The sequence below is a fragment of the Corvus cornix genome, chromosome 3, assembly GCF_000738735.6.
Source record: "Corvus cornix cornix isolate S_Up_H32 chromosome 3, ASM73873v5, whole genome shotgun sequence".
NCBI lineage: Eukaryota > Metazoa > Chordata > Aves > Passeriformes > Corvidae > Corvus > Corvus cornix.
In genome coordinates this window covers 43,268,371-43,280,029 of record NC_047056.1, presented here as the reverse complement: position 1 = coordinate 43,280,029, position 11,659 = coordinate 43,268,371, and the positions used below count along the sequence as shown (strand labels likewise).

Genomic DNA, 11,659 nt, shown 5'->3' with positions numbered 1-11,659 from the left:
AAAAAGCACTGCCTTCAATCTGGAAGGAAACACCATCATGCTTTTGATGTAAACTGGTGCTGTGGCAGGAAAACTTGTCCAGCTCTGTGGAGCCTTTCTGTCACTCCCTCCAGAAAACAGAGGGCAGAGCATCTTTGATATTGCTGATAGAGCCCATTACCCCAGAGGTGAATGTGCTGGTGCCAGGCACAAATGACCCATAATCCAACAGCCAGTATGGAAACAGTGTGTATGAAATCCCCTGTGAAGAGACCATATTTGTTTCTCCAAAATTAGTTGCTTTTTGCAAGACTACTTTTAGCCTATAAAGTATTTCTTCTTTTATAAGTATTTCTCCAGTGGCTTACCCAGAGCTGGGTTTATGAGGGAATGCAGCAATTTATATGTCAAACCTCACAGGAGAATCTCCTTTTGGGACTATCCTGTATTTCGTATCATTTGACCTTCTTCCCATGTTCTCCACTGTTTCAGAGATGAAGGCCCTTTTGAACATACAGATCTCAGTGCCTAGATCTGATAACCAATGTAGGGAGGGTAACCTTGCATTAGGTGAATGTCTTCAGGGAAAACTTACATCATTTTAAGCAACTACAACTCAATGAGCTGCTAAAAGAACCAGGGGTTCTGTTGCTCTCAGTTTTCTCCAAAAATGTCTGGGACAGAGTTGGGAGTTTCAAAACTGAAGGAGTCTTTCTTTGCTGGTTCTGCTCACCACTTCCCAGAAAAACTTTCGCCTTTTGTCCTTACCCTTCAAGTTAAATCCCTGCACTCTTGGTCAGGTGATCTACTTTGATTCACTTGCAAAATGAAATCAATAATCTCATTTAAAAGACTTGCTGAAGGCAGGGAATCTCCCTCATATTGGACATACTATCAGAGAAGAATCTTCCATTCTGGATGCAACCTGACCTCCATCCTGTAAGGATAACTAGCCTGAGAGAGCATGAGGGATTTAGAGGCAAAATCAAATGCGTGAAGAGATTGTGATAAGAGCTCTGTGCTATTACTGAGGAATTATTAGGATTATACCACATTTCAGCTTTTCAGTCACACATTTTTTCCACAGGTTTTCTAAATAATTGTGTTTGAGCCAATATACACAGGGTGATGTAAGGTACAGATGGATGAATGTGTTGATACACTGAAAGCATACGTAGCAAAAGACATGGTGTTTCTATTGCTTGCCTCATTACACACAGATGACAGACAAAGTCACAGTGTCTCTGTGAAATCATGACTTTCTTTGATTATAACTGAGAAAATGTCTGTTTCCCTTTTTCAGAAAGCTGTTTCAGGCACTGCTGCAGGAGAAACCAGCTGAAAGCCTGAATGTCATATTTTGGGTTCCTAGTGCAGAAACCTGTGTCATTCTCCCCCACCCCCACCCATTTTGTTGTTAAGTACAAATATACACTGCAAGTCTCGTGGTAGAGGGGACCTGTTTTGAGAATGGGAAGTCACACTGTACCTGACTTCTAGTCTGTATCAGGTTCCAATCTTTTAGGGAAGAAATACAACAATTTTCCAAGGCTAGATTTGGGACCAGACATGTATATTTTATAATAATCCCTAGCAATATATCAAATGTCCTTTTAGATTTAGAGAGTGTAGAATTTCACAGAGTGGCTTCATCTCCTGAGGCCTTAAGAAGGGCTCTTTAACAGTCTTGGAGTAAGCTGCACCACTGCTGAGGGAAGTATGACACTCAAAGATAAAGGAGAGTGCAAGGAGAAAAAAACCAACTCTGCTCTGTGAATCTGTAAACAATCAGATTTACTGAGGTGCCACCTCCACCTCTCCAGTTATTATCTTGTGGGAGGGTGCAGGGTCCCATCCACACCCCATGCTGCATTTGCAGCCACACAATCCAAGTGGCCCCTGACAAGTAACTCTTTCACATTCATCAGCTACCAGATCTGAGTAGCCCTGTGCTGATCCTGAGAAGTCACCTGAAGCCTCATTGCACCTGATACAGCAAGAGCATTTGAACTCTGTGGTCCTCCTTGTCTAACCCCCACTGACTGTAGTGGAACTGGGTTTCCTGTTTGCTGTGACTTTGAGGTCATTCATAAATAACATCGGTCAGGCTGGCAGCTGATGTAAGACCAGTAGAGCCACTGACGGGCAATGAAAGCAGATTCCTCAGTACAGAGTCATGGTTACATGTTCTCTGGATCTTCTGCAATGCAAACAGTCTGCCTTCATTTTGCCTGTTTGTAGGATGTTCATCTGGTCTTTTTTACTGAGCTGATGTTGACTTCATCATTTAAGCCACCTGCAAGAGTTGTGCACACGTGGGAAGGTCAGGGCAGCTTCAAAGGCAGCTGACTGTGAATGTCTAGAACTTTTTCAAAAATAGAAGGTAAAGGCTGGGGAATGCAAGTACAGCTACACAACAGGGAGGCAATGGAGAGCATGGGAGTGACAGGTTCTGTTCAGTTTTTCCTCCTGGAGCTCTGGCCTTATGTGTTTTTACAAAACAACCTCCCTGTTGGGAGTCCCATGTGGCTTCCCATCCCAGGTGGATCAGGCTGCGGCACCTCCCAGGAGCACCCGAAATGCAGATTGTCTTAGCCAGAGGTGACACAAGCACCATCACTGTGCATAAAGGCATACCAATTGCTGTTTTAAGAATGAAAAAGCAGTGACATGACTCATTAACACCAGACACCCAGCTGGCTCCCAGAGTTATACCTCTTTCCTCAACAGCTGATTTCTGCTGCTTGAAGCTGCAGACAGCTGGGGTAGTGATAGTCCTTACATGAGTGCTGTCTCAGTGTTTTCTCTGCTTGTGCCAGAGCCCTAGACAGCCAGACCTGGGAGGGGAAATTGGATTAAACTGAGCAGGAGGTGGGGAGACCATCCTGCAGGCCAGAGCCACTGCCATCCCCATCATATATTCTGTTGACAGCCTGCTTCAAGCCTGAGGGCTCTCTCTCGACCCTGAAGAAGCCCTGAGTCAGATCTGGATAGTTCTGTTGGTCTGTTGTTGAACCTCAACCTGTTAACAGGTTCGGTGGCACTTTGATATGAATTGGAGCCAGGGAAATGTTATATTGAAATCTGTTTATTTCTTTTCTATGATGATAAAAGATGAACAATGCATAAATCTTTGTTCCCTCTCTAGTGCAGGAGGTTAACAACAAACTCAATTTCACCCGAGATCAGCCAAGAAGAAGCGGATTTTTTCCTTTGAAGCCTAAACATTGATCATGAAATAAATGATACTATTACTTTCTTCAGGTGCATGGAGGGAGTCTTTGTAGCCACAACGTAAGAGATGTCCTATTTTTTCTTGGTTATTTCATGTTGTACAAAGCAACTACTCCTATTTATAACGCGTGAAATATTATAGCCACTGGAGTTTTCTGCCTGGCTGATTCTGCATTAATTTACAATGAACATTAGTCTTGTGATTTATGGACTGCCAGATTCCCTGAGTAAAATAACTTCCTTGAAGAAAGCTTCTCACCCACAGGATGGCTCAGACAGACAGTTTCACTTGTCTCTGCCAGCTCCAGCCTGGGATCTTGAAAGAAGAAAAGGGGCAGGCAGGATGTGGCAGGTGAAAAAGCAATTTTTGCACAGCAGACGGCATTTGCTTTGGGTAAAAAGTCTAGCATGGGCTCACCCTTCTGTCTTGTTACTTCCAGGTGCCTCCCTTGGATGCATGGGGTCTGTCCAGCCCCAAAGAGAAACTACAGGTCTGTATTTATGTCTTCTGAAATTTTTGTATGGGAAAATTCATCAAATGGTTTGCACTTTATAGCTCAAGTGTTTGTGCCTGCTCTTCTTAGGAACTGGGGTGGAATGTCTCCAGTTGGGAGCTGGGATCTGAGCTCACTCAGGCATTACTGTTGATTTATACAGGGATATAAAAGCAGAGTCAGATTCCACAACTTGCAAATCCTAGGGAACTAGTTCTCTTATTTGGTTACTTGGTGTGGTGTCAGCATTGTGCTTTGAGGAGACAATAGCTTCAGAGGAGCATCACCCAAAGGAACTCCCTCTTCAGTGAACAATTTGGCAGGCACAACACCTTTGAAGACTTAATATTGTGCTCAGAAAGACAGTAACTACTTCTGGCTTGAGAATAAAGCACAGGGAAAGAGGAGAATTCAGGAGTTTGGTTGTACCTTACGTGCTTAGAGCAACAGTCCTGCCCCACTCTCTGCACTCCTCCCTGAGCTGCAGGGAGCAAAGAAAGCAGCAGGGGTTTTGGCAGCCTGGATATGGTGAGGCAATATATTGCCATTCTCCAACTAGTCACTTAGAAATGCCTCTACAAGGTATCCATGTCACAACTGATGCTAGTTGGCACTTATGTTGTCAGTCTTGAAAGAGGCTAAAAGCTGAGTTACAGACAGGAGATAACCCAAAAGTGCTTGTCCAGTTCAGACATGAGATGTGATCGTTGCACAGAGTGAGTGAATTCCTACTCTGGCTGCTCAAGCTCCACATGTCCTGTGTGACTGTGCACAGTGCTGCTGTGTCAGGGCTGGCACTGGGGAGGCTCTCATGAGCTCCAGGTCCGTGTCAGTAAAACAAAAAAAACCCCTAAGGTTTCTGGTGAGTTTACCAGCTTGAATTACCATAGCAGTGGGAACTGAAGGCTCCGATGTTTACAGTAGTTCATTGTAAGTGCATGTAGAGAGGTGAACATCACATGTGGCAGGAGAGATTATCTGGGGTGGCTTCTCTTACTAATACTGCTGGATGCAATCAGCTCATGAAAGCAAAGCAAATTCCAAAGCAAATTTCCAGGGTTCACACAATTATTTTGTGGATGAAAAGACCTTGCCATTTAAACACTTCAGGAAATGATCTCACTTCCTCCTGGAAATTTTCAAAGACTGAAGAGCAGTTATATTTTTTGGCCACTTACATGTCCTCCATTTCCAGGTGTTAGAACATCACACAAGACTCAGCTGTATGGCCTGTCCAGCTCCTTCTTGGGAAAAAATTGTTCATGGTGGTCTTTTGCCAGGTTCATTAAAACTTGAGGTCTGAGAAAACATGGTTATAGACCTGGATGTTGATCAGGGGAGGGGCTAAAATGGAAGGACACCAAAATGGGAGGCAGAGAAACTGAGAATATTCTTACTGTTGTGTTATTCAAATCAGGCAAAAAAAAATGCTGTGAATCTTGGAGGAAATTTTATTTACAGCACTTTTTCTAAACCAAGGTGGTGGGCATATCTGGAAAGAATTTAGTGGCCAAATTCCTAGGAACCAACCTCTAGGAATCACCCCCATTGCTTTATCTTGTGCTTTAACTGTGTTTTCATTGTCTGGTCAAGTTTAATATCCCAGAAACTAGGACTCATTAGAGTAACTGCCTCATCCCTATGAATCATCTCTTGTCCGTGGATTGGGCTTTGATAAACATAAGAAATACGCTATTTTATAGGAGAGGCCCAAAGACACTTCTCGCATTGCCTATTGCTAGGAATTTTTTTTTCCAAGTGCCAATTATGAATTTATTTTCATTAGTGTAAGAATGTCTTGGTTAAAAAAGAGTTTTTAGACCGGGCTCTTCTCCCAGCTGAGGTAGCACCAAATGAACAGGTCTGTGCAAAAGTGCCCTTTTTTGAGCCTGTTTGTATGAAGCATCCAGAGGTTTGAAACAAAGCAATCAGTCACACACATAAGCCTGTTCTGGTGGACTTCAGCCAGGTCATTAACATAACAAAGAAAATATGTGCTTATTCAGATTCTATTTATTATCCATATTTCATAACTTCTAGAGAGGGAATTGCTTGAATAATGGCAGTAATAATATATTAGTAAAGTTGCTTGTTTTAATCTTCGATGCGATCTGACAGCAGAAAAATACTGTCCAGTGTCTTAAAGTGTGTGTTTGTATGTGTTGGGGGGGATATGAAGAAAGGTGTATCTGTCTCAAATGTCATAGGAGCACTTACTAAAAATACTGTTAAGTGCTCAGTGATGTAGAGCTCACAAGAATATTTTCCCTTTTTTTTTTTCCTTTCTTTTGCTTCTCTTTCCTTTTTTTGGCCTTCTTCACTGTCAGCCTGAAGAGCTCCTCTCCAGTTTTCTAGTTCAGCGCTGTGGTCTCTGGCCTCAGGCATCTTTGCAACAGTGAAAGCCCTGTAGAACACTTGAGGGTTTTGCCAGCACCCACCTAGGAGTGCAGCCTGTATAGGGTTTGTGTGGATTGCTGCCCAGCAGTTAATGCACAGGCATGGAGGTAACTCAAAAAAGGCTATTGAGAAAAGCCAGTAGGCTGCAGTAAGAAAGATTCAAATCTACATGGAAGTGCCCTGGAATAATGTCTATATGCCAGCAAAGACACCACTTTCACTAGCTTGACTTGTATTTCTTTAAAAATAAATATCCAATAACTTTTTACTGACAGGTTTTCGTATCATTCTTCTACAGGTACTGGAAACACAGGAGCTCAAGTAAAGCAAGAGTTCTGTGAGGTGCTTTCCTCTTCATTTTTCTAAGTTTTCTATAAATAGTACAGCTTGGGAATTGCTGATGCCTAATTAAATAGCTGGGCTGCTGCAGTTTTCCTATACAAGAGATTATATTTTTTTAAGGATTTCTTTTTCTGTAATTGCCCATAGCAGATGGTTAGAATTTGGCATCTGGAGAGATGTTGATCTACAGATATACCTTGTCTTCACCCACAACAGTCTGTTCTAGAATTAGCCCACTTATAAACTGCTACAGATGTTATTTTCCTTCATTAACCTTCTCCAAAGTTGGCAGCATCCCAAAAGAATATGGGAACATGGCCATGGCTAGGTGCAGGTTTCAACACCTGCAGATACAAAGGGTGGTGAAGGATGGAGAGAGAGCTAAAGCCTGCACGCACCTCTCAAACCTTCCAGGCAGCTGGGTTGGGGTTTGGCCATCTGGGCTGACTTCCAGAGGCAGCAGCCCTTGCTGCAGAGGGGCACTGCTGTCCATGGGCTGGTCTGGAGAGCACCACTCTGCCTCTGATCACAGGAGCCCAGCCCCACAGAGGCACACGAGGGTGTGAGAGAGAAGGCTCACTACTGTCTAGTGGAAAAAATTGTTTGAACACTCTTCTGCTTGAAAATGTTGGTTCTGCCCTGTTGAAGATGGGGGTACATTGCAGTCACATATGGTTTTGTCCCAGGACCTTTGCCTCCTGCAGTACAGTGGCCGGCCACATAAAAGTGCAGAAATAACATAGCTAAGGACAGGCTCTGTATTTTTGTTTGATTTTTAATGACTTTGTTGTACAACACAAACTATTGTCTTCAAAATGACTAGACAGCACGCAGTATGGTAAAGTGGATGAAACTATCAGAATAACTTCAGAAATAATAATATCACAAGTAACTTCTTGTACCATACCCGAAGGGATGCTGGTGAGATAATAGCAATAATCAATGTGAGTACCTTACAGGTACAATTTATCCTGCACATATAAATGTAAATACAAATGTAAAGGCCTTATTTTTGTTCTTTCACTGATTCAGAACATTATTTTCTTTATCTATGGGAAGTTATTCACCCTCTCATCCTGTGTTTCTCAGATTGGCCAGGATCCAGGGACTAGGTCTTTTGCTTTACCAGGAATGCTTCCCCAGGAAACTCAATATGTTTTAGCTTGTACTAGATCCTACTTAGGATCTTCTCAATTGTCCCTTTGTAAGAGAGGGAAGGGTAGAGCGTAGGATTTGGGGTGGTGTTTGAAACAGGGGTCCAAGTAGGGATTATTAAGACACCGACTTAAAAACACCAGTTTAGAACCTGAAACACCCCAAAGTAAAAAGCAAGATACTGTTTTCAGGGCGCTGGTGGCCATGCTGCTTTGCCACCTTGTGTAATGGACACACAAGGACATATGAGAAAAAGTGCGCCTGACTAAGGGATCCTTGCTTTGTTTTAGGAGGGAAGTGGTGAACACAACATAAACAGGTACAAGATCAGCTGTGCTGGTCTTTGGCTCTGATTCAATCCTACCATGGATTACAGAGGCAGAAAACACTGTAGATATAGACACACTGTAAGGTCTGGCATTTCTCCTTAGGAGCATCCAGACAACAACCTCTGGTGAACTAAGGGCTTTCCACAGTACAGCACTTGCAGCATCTCCATCAGGACATCTGTATTCTCAGCAAGAGTGAATCATCTCTTATGAGTCACTTATGTTGCTCTTCCTTTGCAGACTGACCAGGTCTGGCTCTCCTTAGGGAGAGCTGATTCATAAATGGTGAGACTCAAGTGGAGCACAGCAGCTGCCACATTTGACCTCTGGGTCAAGCAGGGCCAAAGAGTTTCTCCTGCCTCAGGTCCAATGAGCTGTGGTCAGTTTAAGCCTCTGCTGTTCTTACAGGCTGAGATGATATGACCATGTCTTTTCCAAATTTGTACAGGCATCTTCAGTTTCTGATTGTGGTACGACAAAGCATGTTTATGTATGATGAGGCTTGCAAAGCGGGCAGAAGTGCTCCAAGTATGATGCTTGAAGGCATGCTCCATCCACAGCAATTACTTAATTACTAGGTACATGTCTCCCAAGTCCATGTGACACACACTGAAAACTGGCTCGATTTGAGCCATAAATAATATAACCAAGTCCATTTGATGAGACAGAAACAAAAGTAATGGAAAAAAAATTGAGTCATATATTAAAAATGCTACCTTGGGTGTAATAAATTTCATCAGAAAACACAGAGCGCAGATGATAATCATTGCTGCTCTGGAAAGACCAAAAAATTCTGTTCACTCAGGGTGTTGATAAAGAGAACTCAAAACTCATAAGGCCATGTTCTGGGCTGGCTATTTTTCAGGAAGACAATAATTTCTTTTTGGTCCTACCTGAATTTAATGAAGAACGGGTTCAGAAACACAATTTAGATTATCCTTCCACTATGTAGTTTGTATTAGGGTTATACATTGCTGCTATTACTCAGTTCTCTGAATATTGCAGTTGACTGAGCACATTAGACAATGAGAAGCATTGCATTCCAGGAGCCTGTTGTTCTTATCCAAATTCAAATGGATTATGGAATATTACAACATTCTTCAAGGCAAAGATAATGGGAAGGATTAAAATGTTTAGTTACTGCAGCCTCAGTTGTGAGGCACCAGGACACAAAAGTAACCAGTTTTTGGTATCTTCTAGGAAGCTCCTTGGGTCATCGGCTGTGGAGCTGACACTCCTGTGCAGGTGGGAAAGGGAGAGCTGGGCAGGTGAGTGATCAACTCCACTTGGCCAAACTACTGCAATGGAAAATGAAGATCTGGCATCCGTTTGCCAACCTAATGAGAAATAAAGGGCTGGGCCCAACTTTTCCAGAAGGAAAAAATATCCAGTTTGCATAAGAAAAACAGATCTATGTCTAAACCAAGTATCTCCCCAAAGAGAAGGTCTGGATTTATTCAACCATTCCCAAAAGGCAGAACAGCTGGTCACACAGGTATGCAGCAGTCCCTAAACCTGATCTCTGCTGAGGTCAGCAGTCAACAGGGTGGGGTCAAGGCTTTCTGGTGGTATCTTTCTAGTGGTATTGGGTAAATATATCTCCATATGATGACTAGTGACCAACAGACAATAACCAAGTGTATATTTTTATTGACTAATTAATTAATTACATGGCTCTCACTTAGAGGAGCTCTCAGGCTGAGTATGTGAGCAGGCTGGCATGTACATTTGAGCTGGCTGAGGTTTGCACTGTGGCAGCTGCAGCAGCATGCTGATGCCTGCGTTACTTTCCTCACACCCTGCACGTACCTTCTCCCAATCCAAGTACTTTGACATTCCAGCATGCTGCCTCAAAGCCAACCAAGCTGACAGTGTTGACAAGATGGTTGTGTTTGACCCCACTGGCTGCAGGACATGCACCACCCCAGGTATGGAGAGGCTTTCATTTCCATACTCCTGCATTCCTCCTTGTACACCCAGAGTGAGGGCCTGGCATAAGAGCCTTTGCTCAATCAAAATTGATTCAGAGCACAGTGTGGACTGAAAATTAATTCCTTGAAGTCTCTGATTTAAGGCCAATATAAATCAGGTGTATTTTTAATAAGAAGAAGATTATGGAAATAACCAAATATTTGTGCTTGGTACCTGAGTGCTTTGCACTTTATAAGCACAGTTGTGGTAATTGTATACAGAAAGGAGCTGCCATACACAAATATATTGGACCACGGTCGTGTTTTAGCTCTCTGTTAACCTTCTGGATTTACAATGATGCTGTCCTTGTCACTTTTTGCTGACAAATGGGGCCAGAGATATAGTATCAGAGCCATCAGCTCAGGCTGTGGCTGTACATCTGACTGCAGACAGCTCAGATTGACATTAGCCCCATCAGTGCACCCGGCAAGATGTGTGTTGTGCAAACAGGTCGAACAAGTCAAATTTTTAAATAGGCAAGCAGGAATGGAGCCCCAGTCCCTGTAGTGGTGGGCAGGAGCTTGAATCCCACCTAGCACTAATTGGCACTTTTCATCTTTCACAGTCTCTCCTCAATCTGCCCCCCATCACTGTGATAGTGAAGCACTGATTAATGACCCCAGTGGAAGTGTGGGACCTTGTGTGGTGTGGAACTGAATGCTTCGGAGAGCCCCTGGGTTTCTGAGCTGAGGCAATGCTGAAGGTGGTTTTCTGCTGCCCTTGGACCCTTTGATAAACAAAAATGTTGTTCTTCGAGTCTCTTGAGTGGGATGTCTGTGTGTACATATGCAAATAAGTTGATAAGAACTAATAATCAGCCACTTTTTGACTTTAGCAATAAAGGAGAGTATGTGCATTGCATGTGAGGCTGGTACCTGCTGAGACAACTGTCTTGGTTTTTGTATTTCTTAGGAATTTTTGATGTCTCCTGCTGATAGCGTTAAAAAATCAGAAGGGAATTGCACAGGCAGTGCTGCCAGACATACAAATGGAGATGTTACTTTGCAGGAAAAATGTGTGATGCTGGGGTACATTTGCACATTCTGTCAGTCATTTTGTCCACCTTCACATGCAATACTAACCAAGTAAAGGATTGCACATGGAGGAAAATAGAAGTTGAAAGAGATATGAATGACAGCAAATTGTGGTGGTGGGGAGAGATCACCTACTTGGACGTTAGGACTGTCATTCAGAGGGACTTCAACAATCAAAGAAAATGGAATGATAAAAGCCTACACAGAGCTGCACGTAGAACAGAACAAGCTCATAAAACAGCACAGTCTGGGGACCAACTGTCTCAGGAACCTCTCTGGGGAAAAGCACTGGGTACCCTGTGAGCACAGGCTGCCCAGCAGCCAGCAGAACCTCCCAGCAGAGAGGAAGGGCAACCACACTCTGGGCAAGAGCATTGCAGCAGCTCAGGAGAACACTACGCCTTTCTATGAGGCACTTTTGAGTCTGCATAAGGAGCAGTGTCCAGTTTTGGACAGAGTGAGACAAAGCCAGAAGATGACTATGAAGACAATTAGGGGCTGGAACACATAACAAATGAGGAGAGGCTAAAAGAGATGGGCAATGGGCTTATGCAGCCTGGATAAGAGCAGTTAAGATGGATAAATAACTACAGGATCCCATGAGCTGATGGAAGTTATAGAGAAGGAGGAGCCAGACTCTTTTACAAGGTACAGAAAAGACAAGATGCAACCATCACAAGATGCAACCAGCAATATCTGGGTTAAGTGTCATGAAAAAAAATTG

The 11,659-nt window shown here is 43.2% G+C and overlaps 1 long non-coding RNA gene across 2 annotated transcripts; it reads left to right on the top strand.

Annotated features, from left to right (window-relative positions):
- Nucleotides 1-2,845: 2,845 nt before the first annotated feature.
- On the top strand, nt 2,846-10,760 carry LOC120411603. Of its 2 annotated transcripts, XR_005604032.1 has the most exons (5): nt 2,846-3,704; nt 6,403-6,446; nt 9,131-9,198; nt 9,772-9,858; nt 10,467-10,760. It is a non-coding gene; the product is annotated as an uncharacterized LOC120411603 (long non-coding RNA). The 2 variants fall into 2 exon arrangements; XR_005604031.1 differs by having other exon boundaries at nt 9,131-9,858.
- Nucleotides 10,761-11,659: the final 899 nt, after the last annotated feature.